The sequence below is a fragment of the Xenopus laevis genome, chromosome 6L, assembly GCF_017654675.1.
Source record: "Xenopus laevis strain J_2021 chromosome 6L, Xenopus_laevis_v10.1, whole genome shotgun sequence".
NCBI lineage: Eukaryota > Metazoa > Chordata > Amphibia > Anura > Pipidae > Xenopus > Xenopus laevis.
Window position 1 is genome coordinate 95,724,331 of NC_054381.1, and position 20,470 is coordinate 95,744,800.

The 20,470-nt window shown below is 37.0% G+C and overlaps 1 protein-coding gene across 5 annotated transcripts in view; it reads right to left on the reverse strand.

The window, feature by feature from the left end:
• Positions 1-3,720, reverse strand: part of mak.L (male germ cell associated kinase L homeolog) — a 45,059-nt gene extending 41,339 nt beyond the window's left edge. For 2 of the 5 annotated variants that reach the window (XM_041565498.1, XM_041565499.1), the window contains exon 1: positions 3,595-3,720. The gene's annotated coding sequence lies outside the window, so the exon portion shown is untranslated. 5 annotated transcript variants of the gene reach the window in all.
• Positions 3,721-20,470: the final 16,750 nt, after the last annotated feature.

The window sequence follows — 20,470 nt, forward strand, 5'->3', positions numbered from 1 at the left end:
AAGACAAAAAATAAAAAAAATGTAGGTCACACTTCCTCATAAAGTAAAATAAAAACCACTGTTTATTGATCCACTAAAAAACACAGGTGGCTAACGCCAAACGTGATTCAGTAACACCCCTTAATCATAGGCCTGTATTTAAGTAAGTAATCAGTAAACATACTTCTGAGGCCTCAGCTAATAAAATACATTTATAACTAAATAATGTTCTTTGTATTCCTCTATTTATGAACAAAAGACAGTGCAAGTGTCAAGTAATATTAGAAGCAGTCACATGAAAAAATTTCTAAAATAAAAAGGTCATAGTGACATGGCTAGGGTAATTTCGAACCAAATACACAGAAAAATGGGCAATAATAAAATGAGGCTAATATGAGAACTAGTAAATCCAATTGTGAGAGTCTGCCATGTGGGTTTAATGCCATACTCTAGAGTTAATCGCTTTACACAAGATTAAAGAAAGAATTACACAAGGGACAGATGGAGCAAGGACGAAGGCCAGATGAGCACAACAGAAGATAAGCTCCTGGAGGAGAATGGAGGTCATTTCTTTAGAAATGAAACATATAAGAATACATTTAGATACTTTCATTTGTCCTTAAAGGGATACTGTCATGGGAAAACATGTTTTTTTCAAAACACATCAGTTAAAAGTGCAATGCCAGTAGAATTCTGCACTGAAATCTATTTTTCAAAAGAGCAAACAGATTTTTTTATATTCAATTTTGAAATGTGACATGGGGCTAGACATATTGTCAGTTTCCCAGCTGCCCCCAGTCATGTGACTTGTACTCTGATAAACTTCAGTCACTCTTTACTGCTCTACAGCAAATTGGAGTGATATCACCCCCTCCCCCCCCAGCAGCCAAACAAAAGAACAACGAGAAGGTAACCAGATAGCAGCTCCCTAACTCCCTGGTAGATCTAAAAACAACACTTAGGGTAAGGCCACACTAAGCGATAGCGCGGCGATTTGACTCGCCGCGACTATTCGCCGCGACTTTTAATCCTCAATCGCTGGCGAAACTTTGGCGCTGGCGTCTATGGGAAATCGCGCAAAATCGCCAGCGTAAAAACACACGCGGCGATCTTTTTTCTATTGTCGCTCGAAATCGCCTCGCTAGGCGATTTCGAGCGACAATAGAAAAAAGATCGCCGCGTGTGTTTTTACGCAGCGATTCCCCATAGACGCCAGCGCCAAAGTTTCGCCAGCGATTGAGGATTAAAAGTCGCGGCGAATAGTCGCGGCGAGTCAAATCGCCGCGCTATCGCTTAGTGTGGCCTTACCCTCAATAGTAAAAGCCAAGTCCCACTGAGATTGATTCAGTTACATTAAGTAGGAGAAATAACAGCCTAAGGGTAAGGACACACAAGGAGTTTCAGGGAGATTTTGTCGCCTGGCTAATAATCGCCTCGTTATTAGCCAGGCAACTTTGGGCAACTATTGAAAACGCATCGCCGTGTGTGCATTAACGCAGGCAACTTTTCATTGTAGCCTATGGGGAAAAACGCTGTGGCAGTTCAGGGAGATAGTTGCTCAAAAGACGAGGCGATTAGTAGCCAGGCGACAAAATCTCCCTGAATCTCCTCGTGTGTCCTTACCCTAAAAGAAAGTAGTTCCATCCTAAAGTGCAGGCACAAGTCACATGACTGGGGCAGCTGGGACACTGACAATATGTCTAGCCCCATGTCAGATTTCAAAATTGAATATAAAAAAATCTTTTTGTTCTTTTGAGAATTGGATTTTAGTTCAGAATTCTGTTGGAGCAGCATTATTAACTGATGTGTTTTTAAAAAAAAAAACAAGTTTTCCCATGACAATATCCCTTTAAGTAAAGGCTTTTATAAATGGAAGGTGTAATCTACATGACTTTGGTGACATCCTGCAATAAGCACATATACATAGCGTAAAGATTCATCAGCAGAAACATATGTTCAAGAATGCCTCTGGATTATACCTAATGAAATGATCTTTGGCAGGGGCGTGTAAAGCTGCTTTAAAGATTACTCATGATACCCCATTTTGGGTGGTCCTGACTCTACCCTTCTTTTATAAACACTGTACTGCCTGAGGCTTTAGACTTTCCAAAAACAGAGGCAGATATGATTTATGGGTTCTTCGATAACATAGCCCAGTTCCGTGAGGGAGGAAAGAGTGGTTCATACACTAATAACAGTTTTTGTAATTTCTTGCGAATCACCTAGTTATATCTGTCTTTTTTAACCTGCTCCTCGGGTTACCTCAGACACTGCTATGTTAGACATCGTTTTACCCATGTCATCCAGGATGCCCAATATCTCCATAGTCCTCTTTGTATGACACAATATAAATAATTGTAAAATATTGTTTCCCTTCCCTTTGAGGTCCCAGAGAGGACCGAAACGTTGGAGATGAATTTGTGAATAAAGCACATTGATTTATTTCACCAAAAAGTGCGGGTCCATTTACTGAAATGTATTATGAAGTTTTGACCAACGCACCACCCTCTACATTCTAAATCCAGAAAGAGTGCGCTCACTGTACTGACATTATATATATATATATATATATATATATATATATATATATATACACACACACATAGAATTTATCGGCACTCGCCAATCTAGTAGCAATTTGCCGGGCGCTAACCAAAATTGATTATAGCAGTCCACGAAAGCACTCACAGCAGCCGCCATAAAGCGTATATCAACAAGTCTTTATTTGTGCATGGTGTATCAACGCGTTTCGGCTCACCTGGATGACGGCTCCAAGTGAGCCGAAACGCGTTGATACACCATGCACAAATAAAGACTTGTTGATATACGCTTTATGGCAGCTGCTGTGAGTGCTTTCGTGGACTGCTATACAAAAAATTATGTTAGGGCCCCCAAAACTTTACATATATAGAAATTATTGGTCAGGCCTTGCTAGGTCCCCCTTCTGGCCCTTCCAACAGTCACAAGTTCTGCTTCCTCTATAGTTATGCTTCCGACTGGAATCAGTTAGTAGATTTGATTTAGGGAAACTAGCGAAGGACAGTAGAAACGTCACGCACAATATGATAATAGAGTAGCATTTTGAAAACTCAAAACAATTATACACAAAACTGAGCAGATACATAGAAGCATTTTTGGAACCTATAGGTATAACAATTTCTACAATAAAAAAGGCAACTAACAAGTGTATCCATACAACTATTATTATTTATTCATGAAATACTTGTATTAAACTATTAGCATGTCTTATTAAATACGTGTACAGCCCGAATCCAGTAAATAGACTTCACCCTAAGCACAAACATGTAAACACGAGTAAGCGTTTAAATTTCAAATACAAACATTCTGACATACAGGTGATCAGAGGCACAGACATACATACAGACATACAGTACGTACAGACATACATACAGACATACATACAGACATACATACAGCAAGATATACCTAAGTGTACCTGCATATGCAGCTGAATCTGGTTTATTGTGTCATGTACGTGTTTCTAGGAAGCTGCCATTCCAGTCATCAGACAGGTGCTAGCACATATAACATTCGCGGATCATGGTGGTATATACACCCAGTGGCTCTCGCTAATATTTTCACAACCCCACTCACCTCCTCTTTCCCTTTTCTACATCGAATGTCCGCCGTCACACTCGGGGTAATGATCATGTGAGTGAGTCCTACTGGGGATCCCCGTTTTCTCTCCTCGGTGCGTGTCACTCGTCTCCCTGGCAACGGCAGCTAGACTATGACGCTCCCGTAGATAGGGGGAGGATCAGAGATTAAGAAGGCGGAGCTAAGGTTTCTTGGGAGCAACCCTTGGCGTTCAAGCTATTTGCTGGTTCCTAGATGCGACGTCACTCACATGTGATACGAGGCGTCATCAGCACGTGGCATAAATTTTGGCTCTATGACTATGGGGGCAGTTTAATATTGCAAATTCCCTGATATGTGTTTCCTTATGTATTTTAGGGGCAGGTTGTTGACGGAGTTTTTTGGAGACGGTCCATGAATTATTTTTTCTGTTTCTGTGTAGCCGAATGTTTGAGGGTAGATAGGGTGATTTGTGGCCTCCCTCAGTATTTATATGACTGTGAGTGGTTTGTACAGTGTAGGGGCCCCAAGTTATGACTGATGTATAGGTAGGGTAGTGCCATTAGTGATTTCTCTTCTCGGCCTTTTGGCAAAGATCTAGTATCTGAAACCTCTAGGTGTCTGGAAACGTCGCCCCTTGGCCCTGTGGCATCGGCACTTAGTGTCTTAAGCCATTTGCTGCTTTAGGGGGGCTTCCTATTCTGGACAACGAGCGACGATCCCCCCCCTGTCTCAGTTTAGTCCTTGGATTTACTGAAGGCAACCTTTTCGACTATGGATGACGATTCTGAAATCGTTCCAGCCTATGCAAGGCTAAAGAACACGGTACGCCTCATCTATGATCGTGGTGCAGATGACGTTCGAGGTCTGAAGTACATCGCTGTGGACGTGTTGAGAGACATCTTCTCCATCCAGCTTAGAGAGATCCTGGCAGTGCAAGACTATCCAAAACGAGGACTCTACGATGTTACCTTCACAGGTACAGGAATCTTTTTGGACTTCATTAAGAAAGCCAAAGATTTAAAAGAGGATTCCAGATTGCAAGGAATAAAGATTGTTCAACACGTCCTGGAGGAGACCCGAATGGTGGTGGTAAAAATGTATTCCCCTTTTACTGCTGAATCAGATGTGGCTATTTTTTTATCCGCTTACTTTAAAAATGTCAAGTGCTTGGGAAAAATTTATAGCGAATTTGGACACTGGACTATTAAATGGAGATTCCAAGTCACTTGCATTAAAGACTCTAATGAAATCAGCGGTGTACGTTTACCCCCTGCCCGGTTTAAGTTGGGGAATGTGAATGGAGACATTTTTTTCGCGGGAATGCCACCTTTTTGTCGTTTTTGCAAAAAATATGGACACCAAAAAGAGAACTGTGTAGCAACTTGTCCAAACTGTGCTAGCACAGAGCATTCTTTGGAGGAGTGTCCAATGGATAAAAAATGCAGACTTTGTTTTCGTGTTGGACACCTTTATGCAAATTGTCCTCATCGAGTAAAAAAACCAGCAAAACCAGCAGAGCAGGCCAAAGCGCATCAAGGTACTGCTACAAATTTTTCCAGAGATCCTTTTTCAGCGGGAGGAAAAGCAGTAGAAACAACAGTAAAGAAACCAGCTGAAAGTCAAGTTTCTCCCTTTCCTTCTTCAAACACCGAAAAGACATTGTCAGAATCACAGACTTCAGGAGAAAAGAATGATGACTTTGAGGAGCAATTCAACTCCAGACAACGAAGACGTTTAAATCGACAAAATATTTTCACCGAAAAACAGCCTTCTGGGAAGAAAGAGGAACCAGATCCAAAAGTTTCTGAAAAAAGTGAAACTATGCTAGTTAAAAGACGAAGGGTTCAGATGGGTGTCAGCTATGCCGAAAAGGTAAAGGAACAAACTGTTTTGTCCTCAGCCGAATTTGTTCCTGAAACTCTGGTAAGTTCTCAACAGACTATGTCTACTCCTGATGTTATACTTGACTCAGAGGGCGTTCCTACAAAAAATCCAGAGGGAAAGGTTAAAAAAAAGCCTGAGACTTTTGAATGTATGATATGGTCTCCAGAAGAAAATCAAGTTGTAGAAAATGCTGAGGCCCCATCTGTTTCTTATCCTAATTATGCTCCTCTTTCCAGAGATGAAATAGAACCATGTGAAGAAGAATGTTCTCCAGTTTCCACGCTGTGTACTGTGGATTCAGGAGATGATAGTAATGAAAATCCCGGCGATACTTTGTATTTGGCTGGCAGAGAAAATGTATTTGAGGAAGATTTGTGAGTTTTTTGTTCTCTCCTTTTCTTTTTTTCCATGTCTTCCATCAAAGGTGTATCTCTAAATGTGAGAAGTTTGAAAGCAAAAGTGAGGAGAACTGCTCTTTTTAGTTTTTTATCAACTTTCACTGCTACAGTTTTTTTTTTACAGGAATGTGGCATACAGCACAATTTAAATTACAAGAAATATGAAGAAGATTGGAATTTTGGCCCATCAGTTTGGTCAGGATCAAACGGGTCCACCTCAGCTGGTGTAGCCATCCTTTTTAAAGGAAATGTTCGTATTGATTTTAAACAAGAAATTTTACCAGGAAGGATGTTATTAGTGAAAGCTTTTATTGATGGTTTTAAGTGGCAATTTTTAAATTTTTATGGGTCACCAGAGAAAAAGGAAAGAATTGAGATGTTAGATCTATTACCTTTTTTTATTGATGATTCTTGTCCTTTGATTTTATCTGGTGATTTTAACTGTGTTCTTAAGGGGGAAAAGCGTTTTACTCAGTCAAAAAGTCGAAATTATGATAAATCATCTGTTATGCTTAAGAATATTATGTCTGATTTCCATTTGATTGATATCTTTAAACACTGTAACAAAAACCTAAGAGAAGATGAAGGTGTTACCTGGAGTAACAGTTCTTGCAGCTCCAGGATTGATTTTGTATTCTCCTCTTGCCATATTGAACCTAATTTTTGTAAGCTGTTAACTAATATTTTCTCCGATCATAAACTTTTATTCTTTTCTGTTAAAACAGGTTTTAAAAGATTAAGGGGGAAAACTTCCTGGAAAATGAATGTTTCCCTTTTGGATGATCAACAAATATGTTCAGATTTTATTGATTTTTATTTAAATTGTAATAGAAATAGAGATCCAAAGGTGCCGATTGGTATATGGTGGGAACAAATGAAAAAGAAAATTAAAGTTTTTTTCATGGGGGCAGGAGTCAAGAAAGCCAAGAAAAACCGTGATTTTTTTAATGTTTTAAATTGTCGTTTGCAAACCCTATATAAGTTTAAAAAACATGATATCGATGTAGAAAATGACATCATTGAATGCAAGAAGGAAATTGAAGGTCTTTTAAAACAAAGAGGTAAAGAAATTATTTTTAATTCAAAGGTTAAACATGTAGAGGAAAATGAAACATGCTCCAGGTATTTCTTTAAGAAGAAAAAAGAAAATCAGGTGTCTATTGAAAATATTGATGGTGAAAAAGATGTTCAAAGTATTCAAAAAAAGGTGTATGATTTTTATTCAGATCTGTTTAATGAAAAAAAGGTTGATGAAAGTTTTATTGGTGATTTTTTAAAAGAAATTAAAAATGTATTAGATTTTGAAGATAAATGTTTTTTGTCAAAACCATTAAGTGAAAAAGAAATTTTAGAAACAATTAAGAGTTTTAAAAATGGTAAAGTCCCCGGGGACGATGGGATACCCATCGAATTTTATGTTAAGTTTTATGATGTTTTTAAGGATGATTTTTTTTTGCTTTTTTCTGAAGTTTTCAATACTAAGGTTTTACCACATTCATGGAAAAAAGGTGTTGTCTCTCTTTTATACAAAAAGGGAGAAAAATCGGATCTAAAAAATTGGAGACCGATAACATTGTTAAACTGTGACTATAAAATCCTTGCTAAGATATGTGCAAACCGTTTGAAAGAGGTGATTGGAAAGGTTATCCATAATAATCAAGTATGTGGTATCCCTGGAAGAAATATTTGGGAAAATTTAAATCTTATTAAAGACATAATTGAAGATACGCAAAACAGAAATGGTAAACTTTCGGTCTTAACAATAGATTTTGAAAAAGCATTCGATAGGGTTTCTCATTTTTATTTGTTTCATGTCTTAAAAGCAATGGGTATACCTGATTTCTTTTTATTGTCTTTAAAAGCATTTTATGAAAATTGTACAAGCAAAATTTTAATTAATGGTTTTTTGACACAAGAGGTTGAGTTAAAATCAGGGGTAAAACAAGGGTGCCCTCTCTCTCCTTTGCTCTTTGTGTGCGCATTAGAGCCCCTATTGTGTGCTATCAGAAAAGACAAACAAATTAGAGGAATCCCTCTGCCTGGAAGCGGAGGGTTGGAAGCAAAGGTTTTGGCCTATATGGATGACGTAGTCTTTTTCTGTAGGGATACTCTTTCAATACAAAAATTTTTAAAACAAATGGAATTTTATTATTGTGCATCAGGTTTAAGAGTGAATTTAAACAAAAGTGCTATTTTAAATTTGGGTCAAATGGATCTGAGAGATGTACCGGTACCAGTGTCTGAAAAAATAAAAGTTCTAGGTGTTTGGTTTGAAGAATCAAATTATGGTCTAGAAAACTGGAATATGGTGGCAGACAAAATAAATAAAAAAATCTGTATGTGGAACCTGAGGAAATTAACAATGGAGGGAAAAATCTTGATCATAAAAATGGTAATACTACCAATTCTGTTATACTTAAGTTTGGTTTTTCCTCCTCCGATGATTTTAATAAATAAAATTACTAAAGCATGTTTTACGTTTTTTTGGAGCTCTAAAGCTGAAAAGCTGAAAAGAGAAATTGTGTTAAAATCTAGGGAAAGAGGAGGGAAAGATTTTCCGGATTTCAAGGCATTTCTTTTAATCCGATTTTTTACCTTATGTCTTAATGCACTCTCGAAAAATCATTTTTGGTCTTTCTTTATTCGTTATAACACTGGTTTTTTTATGCAAAGAAATGGATGGTTTAAAACAATGTTAAGTAACCCATATGCATTTGAACTTCCAATAAATTATAAAATTCTGGAAAAAATAACGGTTTTGTATAATCTTAAGGGAAAAGGAATTAAAGATGTAAATGATGGAAAAACATTGGTAAAAAATTTGAAAATGTGTTCTGATGTTTGTACTGTGGGAAATTTTCCTGAAGCCAAATGTAAAGAAATATGGAAAATGATAAATCTAACAAAATGTTTTAACTCTCATAAAGATTTTTCTTGGTGTTGTGCACAACAATGTCTTCCCTGTAGAGCATTTCAGCATAGAAGGGGTTTGGGAAATTCCGCTAAGTGTCCACGTGAGAAATGTAATGAAGATGAGACAATTTTTCATTTATTATGGACTTGTGATTTTGCAAAACAGTTGTGGATTAAAATTGCTCCTCTCCTACTTCAAATCGCTGATGTCAAAGATTTAAATTTGTATTCTGTTTTATATGGTTTTTTTGAATGTTCATCAAAAGATGGAAAAATAATTGTGTGGAAAATAATAAATTGTTGCAAGGAAGCAATTTGGAAAGCTAGAAACATTTTGATTTTTAAAAAAGATGTATTAACTGTTAATGATGTTTTAAAATTGGTTTATAGTGAAATGTATTTATATTATCTCTTAGATAAAAAACAAAATGTACTTTTATCAAAAAAATGGCTTTTACATCAATGGACTTCTGTAAAGTAACTTTCATTACTGTTTTCATGACTTTAATATGTTTGTAAACCTTTTTCGTTTTTAATAAAGAATGCTTACCTATGAAGGTATAGCAATAAAAAAAAAAAAAAAAAATCTGTTCTCAGTGTAGGGGGACGTCCTAGCCAAAGGCTCCTCACTTGAGCAATTACTCACAGTCAGCTGCAGTGTGAGCAGAAATGTTGTTGTGTAGTGATACTCTGTCCTAGGCATCCCAGTATTGTATAAATAAATCAAAGAGGTTGGGAATCGTACACTTAGGCAGAGATTGTCTGCTATTATGCTTTTATTTTTGTCCACACTTGAATTGCTCCCAGGCATGCCTGGACTGGGAGTCAAAATAGGCCATGCAAAGTACACAGAGGCTCAAACAGCCCCCTACCTAGGGTTGCCACCTTTTCTGGAAAAAAATACCGGCTTCCTATAAATTTAGCTTTTTTCCCTATTGATAACATTGGGATCATCCCTCGGTAACTTTCAATGGAACTATACAGCAGCCCCTCAGGCATTTGCCAGAACCCAGAGATTGCCAGTCTGGGCCTGGTCACAGGGCTCTCAAACCTGGGGTGCCAGATGATCACAGTGATCCGCAGCACTTTGATGCACTGGCACTTTTTGCACATGTTCTTATGCCCGGGGGGCCTTTTGGAGGATTCTACAAATGTTTTTAAATCCAGCTGATAGGTCAGGGTAGCACACTGCCACACCTTTTAATACATTTTTACTCCCCTGTCCCTTGTTTATTTTTTCAGAACTTATTGCACTTTTTGGATTCTGTGCACCTGGCCTCATGAGTCAAAGAACAAATCTAGTTGGAGGATGTGTGGTCATTAGGCTCCTTCCCCCCTGAATCCTGGCCCTACGAGGGCACACCATCATTGGGGGCTTCTTCGAAGGTCCACTTGTTATCCTGCCCCGTCCTAAACCTTTTGGCGGGAGTGGAACTGACAAAGGGATCCCCCCTAGCCTTGCGGCAAAGGGAGTCTGAAGACCCTTGCCCCCTGTCTGTGCTTTTGTGCCAGGGGGTCGAGGATAAAGAGGCACTTTTTTGCACTGGGTGAGAAGCACAATACAAAAAAAAGTAGTGATGTGTGGGTCCCATTGGCTAATCTGAGCATAGCTGGGGAACAGCTCTGGTGCTATACATATAATAGTTACATATAACAACTAGTTTTGAGCAGTCTGCAAAAAATGTAGAAAATGAAAGCTCAAAACGTATTGGTGGTTAAAAGCAACTTAACAGTTATCACCTATGTTATAGGAACACTTTTTCGTTTAATATGAATGCTAGCACTTGCTGAATCAGTTTAGATGATATATTTGTGGTATAGATGGATAGCTTGTGTAGGAATTGTGTCAAATATAATACAAATTACACTTATCTGTAATAAAAGTTTGTATATTACAGTAGTTGTTATTAACAGCATAACTGAAGAATAGCAGTATAATGTAAATTGCAGAAGTAAAGATCACATCATTTCTTTGGGGGTATTAGGCTCCACTTTAATCCAGCAAATTATATCATAAACAAAGAAGATGCAGTTCTCTGGTGTTCTTGAATAGACCTTGGGAGTTGTAGTTCAACTACAGGTACAGGGGCACAGGCAGAACATCCCTTAAATCCACTATTCATCAACATTCAAATTCAAATATTGCCATGGCAAACCTGAATGTTATTAAGTGCAGAAAACTGGAATGTAAAAATGTAAAAATGCAGCATCTAAAAGTTTTTGTAGAAGTCAATGGAAGCTGTATTAGTAAAATTCAAAGTATTTCTCAATTTGAGATTAATCGGAAGATTGCCAGACTCATTGAAAGTTTGCGGTTTTTTTTTCATGTTTTTACATGATCCTTTTACAACAAATTGAATTCCATTTTTTTAAATAATAAGCATATATGCAAGGTTTTTGATTTTTTTGAATTAGAAAAAATTTGATAATACAAAAACTAGATTTGGACTGAAGTTTATCAAATCGTTTAGCAGATTATAGGGTTAACCTTGAGCCTACTATTGAATCAGCATTATTATTCCTACCTTATCCTAAACTCGCACTATAGCCACCCAAACTTGTTTCCCAGATTCTGGCAGCTACCAGCTGGGTCATTGCATTACATTGGCTAGCCCCTTGTCTGTCACCTTACTCATTGATAGACTTAACTGTATACAATCTATGCATTACCTTTCAGTCCTCCTTGATGATAAACTTGACCTTCATTTTGCCATTTGGTCAACATGGGAGAATTTTCTTTACAATAAACCATAACAGCTCAAATGTCTATAATAAGACTATGATCTATGTATGCTTTTGCGATGTTACACTATAATGTCATTTTCCTTCAATTGTTTTATCTGGATTCGGTTTATTTTGTTTGAGATTTCCCACGTATGGCTTATGAAGCATTATGGTTTCAAAAAAATCAAGTGTTTGTACTGAGAAATAAACAAATACCATAGGCATGACACAAACATAACCTACCAGTGTCTTTGAATAATGCAGCTATGATTCTAATAGATTCTGAGTCTTTATCCTCCAAAATGCATTGTAGCTATTTTTGACATTTTGATTTTTCTTATTGTTTTATTTTTTTTTTATCTTTCACAGTTATTCAGGTATGGAACCTATTATCTGGAATGCTTGGGACCTGGTATTTTTCCAGATAAAGCACCTCTGTAATTTGGATCATCATACCTTAAGTCGCCTAAAAACATTTAAAAAAATTTAATTAACCAGTAGGATTTCTGCTACCATAGTTGCCATCAAGTACAAGGTACAGAAATATTTTAGAAAAATAAGTATTGTTTGTTATGGGAAATGGCATTCCAGCATTTAGCTTTCCTAATAATAAATCCCACACCTTTACTATTATGCAAGAAGTTATGGTAACTGCATACCTCAATCCTGATCAAGTCTATAGACCCCAAGGTGGAGTGATTTTCCAGAAATCAGACTAGGCTCAGAGAACATTGGGAGCTATGCAAAGTTAATAAATGCAATTCTAGATTTATTCAACTCATTGAATGAATCTTAAAATAAACTTTCTTAATATGCAGCTTAATACACTTGCCAATATATCTGTAAAAGTCTTTAGCAGCTTTTTAGAAGGGAAAGTTGGTGCATGCCAGTAATTTTCAAATTAATCATGGGTATGGCAAAAAATTTTCTATTTCATTAAACTGGAAGATGAAGTGAAAAGTTGACTGTATACTAATGATTAGATTGCACTAATTGGCAGATCTCTTGGTGGAAGTGTAGCTGGTTAATAATTTAATTGGTTGTCCAATTACTGACATATCAGTGCCTAACAGTATTATAACATAAAGGAGATGGCCTGAATGGAAAGACAAGTAATAAAAAGTAGAAATAACAATAAATTTGTAGTTTTACAGAACTTTGTTTTTTAGTTGGGGTCAGTGACCCCCATTTGAAAGCTGGAAAGGTCAGAAGAAGAAGGCAAATACGTCAAAAACTATAAAATAGAAATAATGAACCAACTGAAAAGTTGTTTAGAATTAGCCATTCTATAATTTACTAAAAGTTATATTAAAAGTAAACCACCCCCTTTAAGATGAAACAGTCTTTCTTTTCATATTTTCATATTTGCTGGAAGGACCACCGGGTGAATTAAGCATCCGCAGCACAAGCTCCTTGTGTTCAGTGTAAACATTCCTAATTTGACTGGCCTTTCTTCATAACTGAGATGCTTTACCTGAGCACTGGAGACCAAACTACATATTCAAGATGAGGCCTTACACCAAACACGTATTTAAAAAAACGCAGAAGCAGCACTATTCGCTACCATCTCTGCAACACAGATTACCAGCCTTGACCTGGGTGCTATCTAGCAGATTAACTGAATGAATGAAATGACACAAGTTGTATTATAAAAATGTAAGATTTTTTTTTTTATCATCTAATCTTGCATAGGTTACATGATCTGTTTTGCATGCATTTGTTGAAATTGCAGACAGTCAGGACTTCACAGTACAGTGAGAAAAGACAACAGAGGGGCATCTTCTTTTACATAGTTAAATAGATAATTTGGTTTGGAAAAAAGGACTGAACCACTCCAAATGACACATGTACATATACTGTATATAAATGTATTATGATTTTCCGAGTTGGAGATTAAATAGGTACAACACTTTTTCGTAAAGAAACAGACCACAATACTATTCTCCATGCTCACAGTTTCCATCCTCCCGCTTTATTGAGGTCTATTCCATATTCGCAATTCCTACGGGTTTTTCGTAATAATTCTAATATTATGATTGCCCATGAACAAACATGGGAAATGGTTAATAGATTTATTCAAAGAGGTTACCAACGTACTCATTTGGAACAAGAGTTGGAAAGAGCATGGACAACAACTTGTGGAAATACTATATAACCCCAGAAACAAATTAATAAAGGACTAGTTTTTGTCTCTGACTATACTCCTAAAAGCAAAGCTATTACTAGCATTATTAAACGTAATTGGCAGATAGTACAAATGGACTCTAGTTTACCCTTTGCTGAAATACCTCCTCCAATCTGTGCTTCTCGAAAAGGAAAATCCCTTCGAGACCTACTGATGGTAACTGATTGGCCTGACACTACCAAAAATACCAACAGATGGCTACCAAATTTAAAGCTCGGTTGCTATAGATGCAGTGGATGCCGCACCTGTGGATTTCTTTTGACAGGACAAACATTTCCACATCCCCTAACGGGTAAAAGGTTTTGGATCAAACAGAGACTTACATGTATTTCGGAATATGTGGTGTATTTTATTATGTGTCCATGTGGACTTTATAATGTTGGCAAATGTGTGACATCATTCAGACTGAGGATGAATAATCATCGGTCCAGTATCAGGAATGCTTTAGCTACTGGAAAAGCAGATACACCACTAGCCAGACATTGCTTAAATAAACAGCATGGTTTGCCGACTCTGAGATGCATGCTGATCCATCCCGACACCCAGAAGGGGTGGTGATAGGGATAAATTGTTGTTGCAGTGTGAGGCTAAATGGATCCATAAACTGAATATGATGGTACCACGTGGACTCAATGAGATGCATTCATTGGCATGTTTCATTTGAACTTTGTATAGCAACTGTGTATATGATCTTTAGATTTGTCGACATTAGAATGAAGTATATACAGTAAATGATGGCAAATAGTTAGAACTTATTCAGGTTTCTTCTCAACACATTTTGGAATCTCCTAAACTGGATGGTTTATCTATTAAGTTAGTGTTTTGAGTATGTTGAGAATAAGCAGATTCTCTACCCTATCTGAATCGTACTTAAATAGTCTGTCTGGGGTAACTTGACTATATCTGAACTGACAAGATAATGAGTTCCTTAAGAACTCAGGGATGATTAAGTAGGTGGCCCAGAACACACTGGCAAGGGATGAATACTTTATGTGTCAATAATTGTTAGACAATAGTAAATATAAATAATTAAGAACTAAAAATAATTGATAATGGATTAAATCCCTTGTCGTAACCATGGGTTGCGATGTTTTTTGCATATTGGCTCTACCATGACGATCAGGTAAATTATATCTATAATTGAGAGCAATTTACTCTTTAAATTTAAATTAAATAAATATAAAATTAGAATTTGGTTGACAAAGGAATGGAGTCTGTTTAATCTATTTATAAATTGTCTAGATTTGAACCATCCATTTGATTTGCAGAGACATGTGGAGTTTACCATATAGATGTAGTTGAGATTGGTTTTATCTATGGTTTTAGAATTTTTAAGGAGGATTAATGTTCACTTTTATTGTCGGATGCACTATATTTATTGCACTCTGTCACTTTAGCATACTGAAGTGACAATATTTTGTCACAGTTGATTTTGATCCACACTTGACACACAACTTAATCAGTATCATCTATATATATATATATCTATATTTATATATATATATTAATATATATATATATATATATATATATATATATATATATATATATATATATATATATATATATATATATAATTTTAAATGAAACAACTCTGATGCAGTTGAACTGCAGACTTTCAGCTTTAATTCAGTGAGTTGAACAAAAAGATGGCATAAAAATGTGAGGAACTAAAGCCTTTTTTTTTTAACACAATCACTTCATTTCAGGGGCTCAAAAGTAATTAGACAAATTAAAAAACTGAAAATAAAATCTTCATTTCTAATACTTGGTTGAAAAGCCTTTGCTGGCAATGACAGCCTGAAGTCTTGAACTCATGGACATCACCAGATTCTGGGTTTTCTCCTTTTTAATGCTCTGCCAGGCCTATACTGCAGCGGCTATTGTGTGGACGCACAATAAAGCACTTGTTAGCAGGTATTCTGCTGTTTGCCTCTGATTTCCATACCCATGATTGCAGCGGCTATCGGTTGCTGTTTGTTTGTGTGCTTTTCAAGTCACAAAGCTTTCCTAAATTTGCCAATTGTGGTGACTTTTCCGAAAATCACCTCAAAACTTCCATTTTGAAGCATTTTATCTCCCACATATCATTAGGTACCAATGTCAGACATCCTAAATATGAAGAACTCTTCAAATTCCCTTTCTATGAACAAAACCCCCTGACTGCATATTATGTGCAACAGGACCCACTAAAAGTACCAAGACCCCTAAAAAAAGCATATATTTTGGGAAAGTACACATTCTAATGAATGCAAAAAATTGCTAACATTGTTTTTCCACTCCAAATGATCAAAGTGCAAAACAATGCTAAACAAAAACCTAAGGAACAACAATGCAAGCATAAAACCGCAACTGATCCAACAGCATGGTCACAATGCTTGAGCCAATAGTCATACTGTGAAATCAACAGTTTTAGGGGAATAACAATCTGCAAACTGATAAAAAGAAGAACTGAAAAAAATATGTGTGTATTTGTATATGTGAGTGAGTAAATATCTGCAAAAGTGTGCCAAAGAAAAAAAGCCAGAAAAGCAAAAAAAAAAGCTACCTTTAGTAAAATGTGTATGTGTAAATCCATGTATGTGTGTGTGTAAATGTGTAAAGAAAGGGCACTTACTGTTTGCAGGGGTTCCTTGGCAGCTTTGGAGGGTCCAAGATCGCTGCCGATTGCTAAAGATCTATTGTCTTTGTAAACTTTCCTGTTGTTTCCTGGACATTTGTTTGTACTGCTTGAGCAGTCATGTTTTCATCATCTGGAGGTAAATATTACTAAATCTGTTTTTACACAGACCTTTGCTGTGCCAAGGTAATAGAGATATCTTGGTTCCCTAAAAGACTGTATAAGCATTATAATTAGCTTCTTGGTTGTTTGCCAAATGTTTAACATGCATCAACCACATTCATCTAGTGTTGGAGCAGTACTAAAGAAAGCAGCACTGAATATGCCACCACTAAAGGAGATCTGCTTGCGGATCTCTCCGAAAAATGCCCACGTTGAGGTGGGCGATATCAGGACGATCCAAATGTTGGGCATAAGGGAGGTCAGATTGAGGACTGCATCAACAAACCAATGTGGTCCTTGATACTACAGAATTTTTAACCCCACCCAAACAATATCTGTCCGACGTTTGGCCAGATACCGAACAGAGATGCCTGTTGGAGGACCCATACACTAGGCAATTTTAATTTTATGCTTGAATTGTAAAACTTTTTCAAGTTGTTGCCCAGTAACTTTGACTTTACCAGATTATCGTATGAAAACCAGTGCAGATAACAATGTCAAGAAACATCTTCAAATTGTAAAAGAGACATCTGACATTGACTTCTACATGACTTCTACAGGTTTTAGCTGGAGTATTTTCAGATTCGGGTTAGATAATTAGAGAGTTAATAGAAAAGATAGAAAAAAAATCAAATAGTAAATGACTATATAATAACCTTAAAATGCATGGAGGTGATATTTAGGTAGGCAAAAGTCCATTCTAGAACTCCCTCTAGTGGGCCAATTCAGGGATGGTGTTTGCACAGGTATTGGACCTGTTATCCAGAATGCTCGGGAGCTGGGGTTTTCCGGGTAAGGACTCGGGAGCTGGGGTTTTCCGGGTAAGGAATATTTGCGTAATTTGGAACTTCATGCCTTAAGTCTGCTAAAAAATCATGTTAATATTAAATAAACCCAATAGGCTTGTTTTTCCTCCAGTAAGGATTAATTATATCTTAGGTTGAATCAAGTACAGTGTACTGTTTTATTATTACAGAGAAAAGGGAAATCATTTTTAAAAATTGTAATTATTTGGATAAGATGGAGTTTATGGGAGATGGCCTATCCATAATTCGGAACTTTCTAGATAATGGGTGTCCGGATAACGTATCCCATACCTGTAATAAATTATGGATATATGGTAAAACATAACCTTTATTAATACAAAGCTTAAATTGAAAAAAATAAATAAAAGTTCACCATCAACCGCCCAGTCGCTTTATTAAAAGCAGCAAAATCATCAGTACCTATCTACACCTTTGTGTTGCTACGTTCTCCCATATTGGATAATCAATAAAATGCGTATACTTTTTTCAATTAAGACATTTTTCTCATTACTCCTGATAACCAATAAGTTTCCATTGGGTAGTACGTATCTATTTACATATGAAATTATTTAGATACTGACATACAGTAGAACTCATCCCTGGTATTAAAGTTATGATGAATTTATGGGGGGGAGGGGAGGGAGATATGGATGCCCCAAGATGCTGCAACTAGATTGTAGGCCGCATAAACTGCTAAAAGATATGCATCTCTTCAAAGATGTTTGTGCAACTACAAGCGCAACAATGTCTATGTTCTTCAAATCCAGATTTATAATTCAATTTAGATAACAAGCCTGACAAGACAAAGAAGGCCCTATATTAGGGAAAGAGAAAGGGGAGATTGTAGGCTTTGTTAATTTCACCTGTGCAGTGTGCAAGAACACAACTATCTGACTACTACCCAAAAATATATTTATCGCTACCCTAAGAATTTCAGGACTAATCCTTAGGGAAGCACAGAAGGGGAAATGAGTGCATCCTCATTTTCTGCTTCTCTGGAGGAGTGTTTCTATCTTATAATTCAGTTTGCTGCAAGTTCTGTGACATGATGACTTGCACAATACATGTGAAAAAAGCCTTTTAAATATATCAGCATTTAGGTGGGTGCGAGGTATATATAGTTAGGTCCATAAACATTTGGACAGAGACAACTTTTTTCTCATTTTGGTTCTGTACATTAACACAATGAATTTTAAATGAAAACTGCAGACTTTCAGCTTTAATTCAGTGGGTTGAACAAAAAGATTGCATAAAAATGTGAGGAACTAAAGCCTTTTTTTAACACAATCACTTCATTTCAGGGGCTCAAAAGCAATTGGGCAATAGACTCAAAGGCTATTTCATGGGCAGGTGTATGCAATTCCTTCATTATGTCATTATCAATGAAGCAGATAAAATCCCTGGAGTTGATTTGAGGGGGGTGCTTGTATGTGGAAGATTTTGCTGTGAACAGACAACATGCGGTCAAAGGAGTTCTCCATGCATGTGAAACAAGCCATCCTTAAGCTGAGGTGGGACAGCTCATGATCCAAAGCATACCACATCATCTATAAAACATGGCGGAGGCAGTGTGATGGCTTGGGCGTGCATGGCTGCCAGTGGCACTGGGACACTAGTGTTTATCCATGATGTGACACAGGACAGAAGCAGCCGAATGAATTCTGAGGTGTTCAGTGACATACTGTCTGCTCATATCCAGCTAAATGCAGTCAAATTGATTGTAAGGCTTTTTATAATACAGATGGACAATAACCCAAAACATACAGCCAAAGCAACCCAGGAGTTTATTAAAGCAAAGAAGTGGAATATTCTTAAATGCCGCCATCAGGGGGGGGGCAAGTGTCCCGGGGGGGCCCCGGAAGTGCTGCAGTTTTGAAAGAGCCGGGCCCCCCTTGCGCCGAAACCTGCGGCCATTTTTGAAGTCCCGAACAGCTGAAATGCAGAAGTGCCGAACAGCCGAAGGACCCGGAGCCGAACTCCGGAATCGGTGAAAAGACCCAAAGCTGCGAAAATAGCCAAAGCCGAAGTCCCGGTGCGGCGAAATTACCAGAAGTCACGAAAACAGATGAAATTCAAATCCTGAAGCGACGAAAAGACCTGAATTCCCGATAACAGCCGAAATTGAAGTCCTGAAGCAGCGAAAAGACCCAAAGTCACGAAAGGAGGTGAAGTTAAAGCCATCAGTTCAATTCTACTGAACACCAATTTGTATTTTTTTTTTAATCCCATGGCCACCAATGTATTATTTTAATATTCTATAGGCCACTGCCACCAATGTTTTTTTTTAAAAAAATATTCTTTGGGGCCCCAATTTTTTTTAAATTGTAAGGGGGGCCCTGGCACCAATGTTTTTTTTTTAACTTATAAGGGGCCATCAATAGCTTTTTATAACTTGTGTGTGGGGGGTTACTTTTTTAGCGCTGATGTTTGTGTGGTCTTTTAACTGTGATGTGGAGTTGGAAGGATCTGGGGTGGCACTTGGGAGCCAGTGTGGGCCCCGAAAATTTTGTTGTATGGAGCCCCGTGATTTCTAATGGCAGCCCTGCTTGAATGGCCAAGTCAGTCACCTGACAAACAGCAACTGAAAGCTGCTGCAGTAAAGGCAGAGCATTAAAAAGGAGGAAACCCAGAATCTGGTGATGTCCATGAGTTCAAGACTTCAGGCTGTCATTGCCAGCAAAGGGCTTTCAACAAAGTATTAGAAATGAACATTTTATTTTCAGTTTTTTAATTTATCCAATTACTTTAGAGCCCCTGAAATGAAGTGATTGTGTTAAAAAAAGGCTTTAGTTCCTCACATTTTTATGCAATCTTTTTGTTCAACCCACTGAATTAAAGCTGAAAGTCTGCAGTTCAACTGCATCTGAGTTGTTTCATGTAAAATTCATTGTGTTAATGTACAGAACCAAAATTATAAAAAAAGTTGCCTAAAAATAACTTTATTTTACTGAACAGTTAAGAATATTGTCCATTAAATCTGTGTCAGAAAATTGTCTATATTTTAAGATGTTTTAGAAACTATTTACTCTTTCAGACAAAGACATTTCCTTAGATTTCTGATTTATGTTTGTTTCTGCAATGAAACACTAGATGGTGCTTTATACCAGTTTTTGAACAAAACTGTCCACATAAAAAAACCTTTTCCCCACCAGGAACATCCAGATTTATTTGTACACAGACAGAAAGGATTTTATTTATA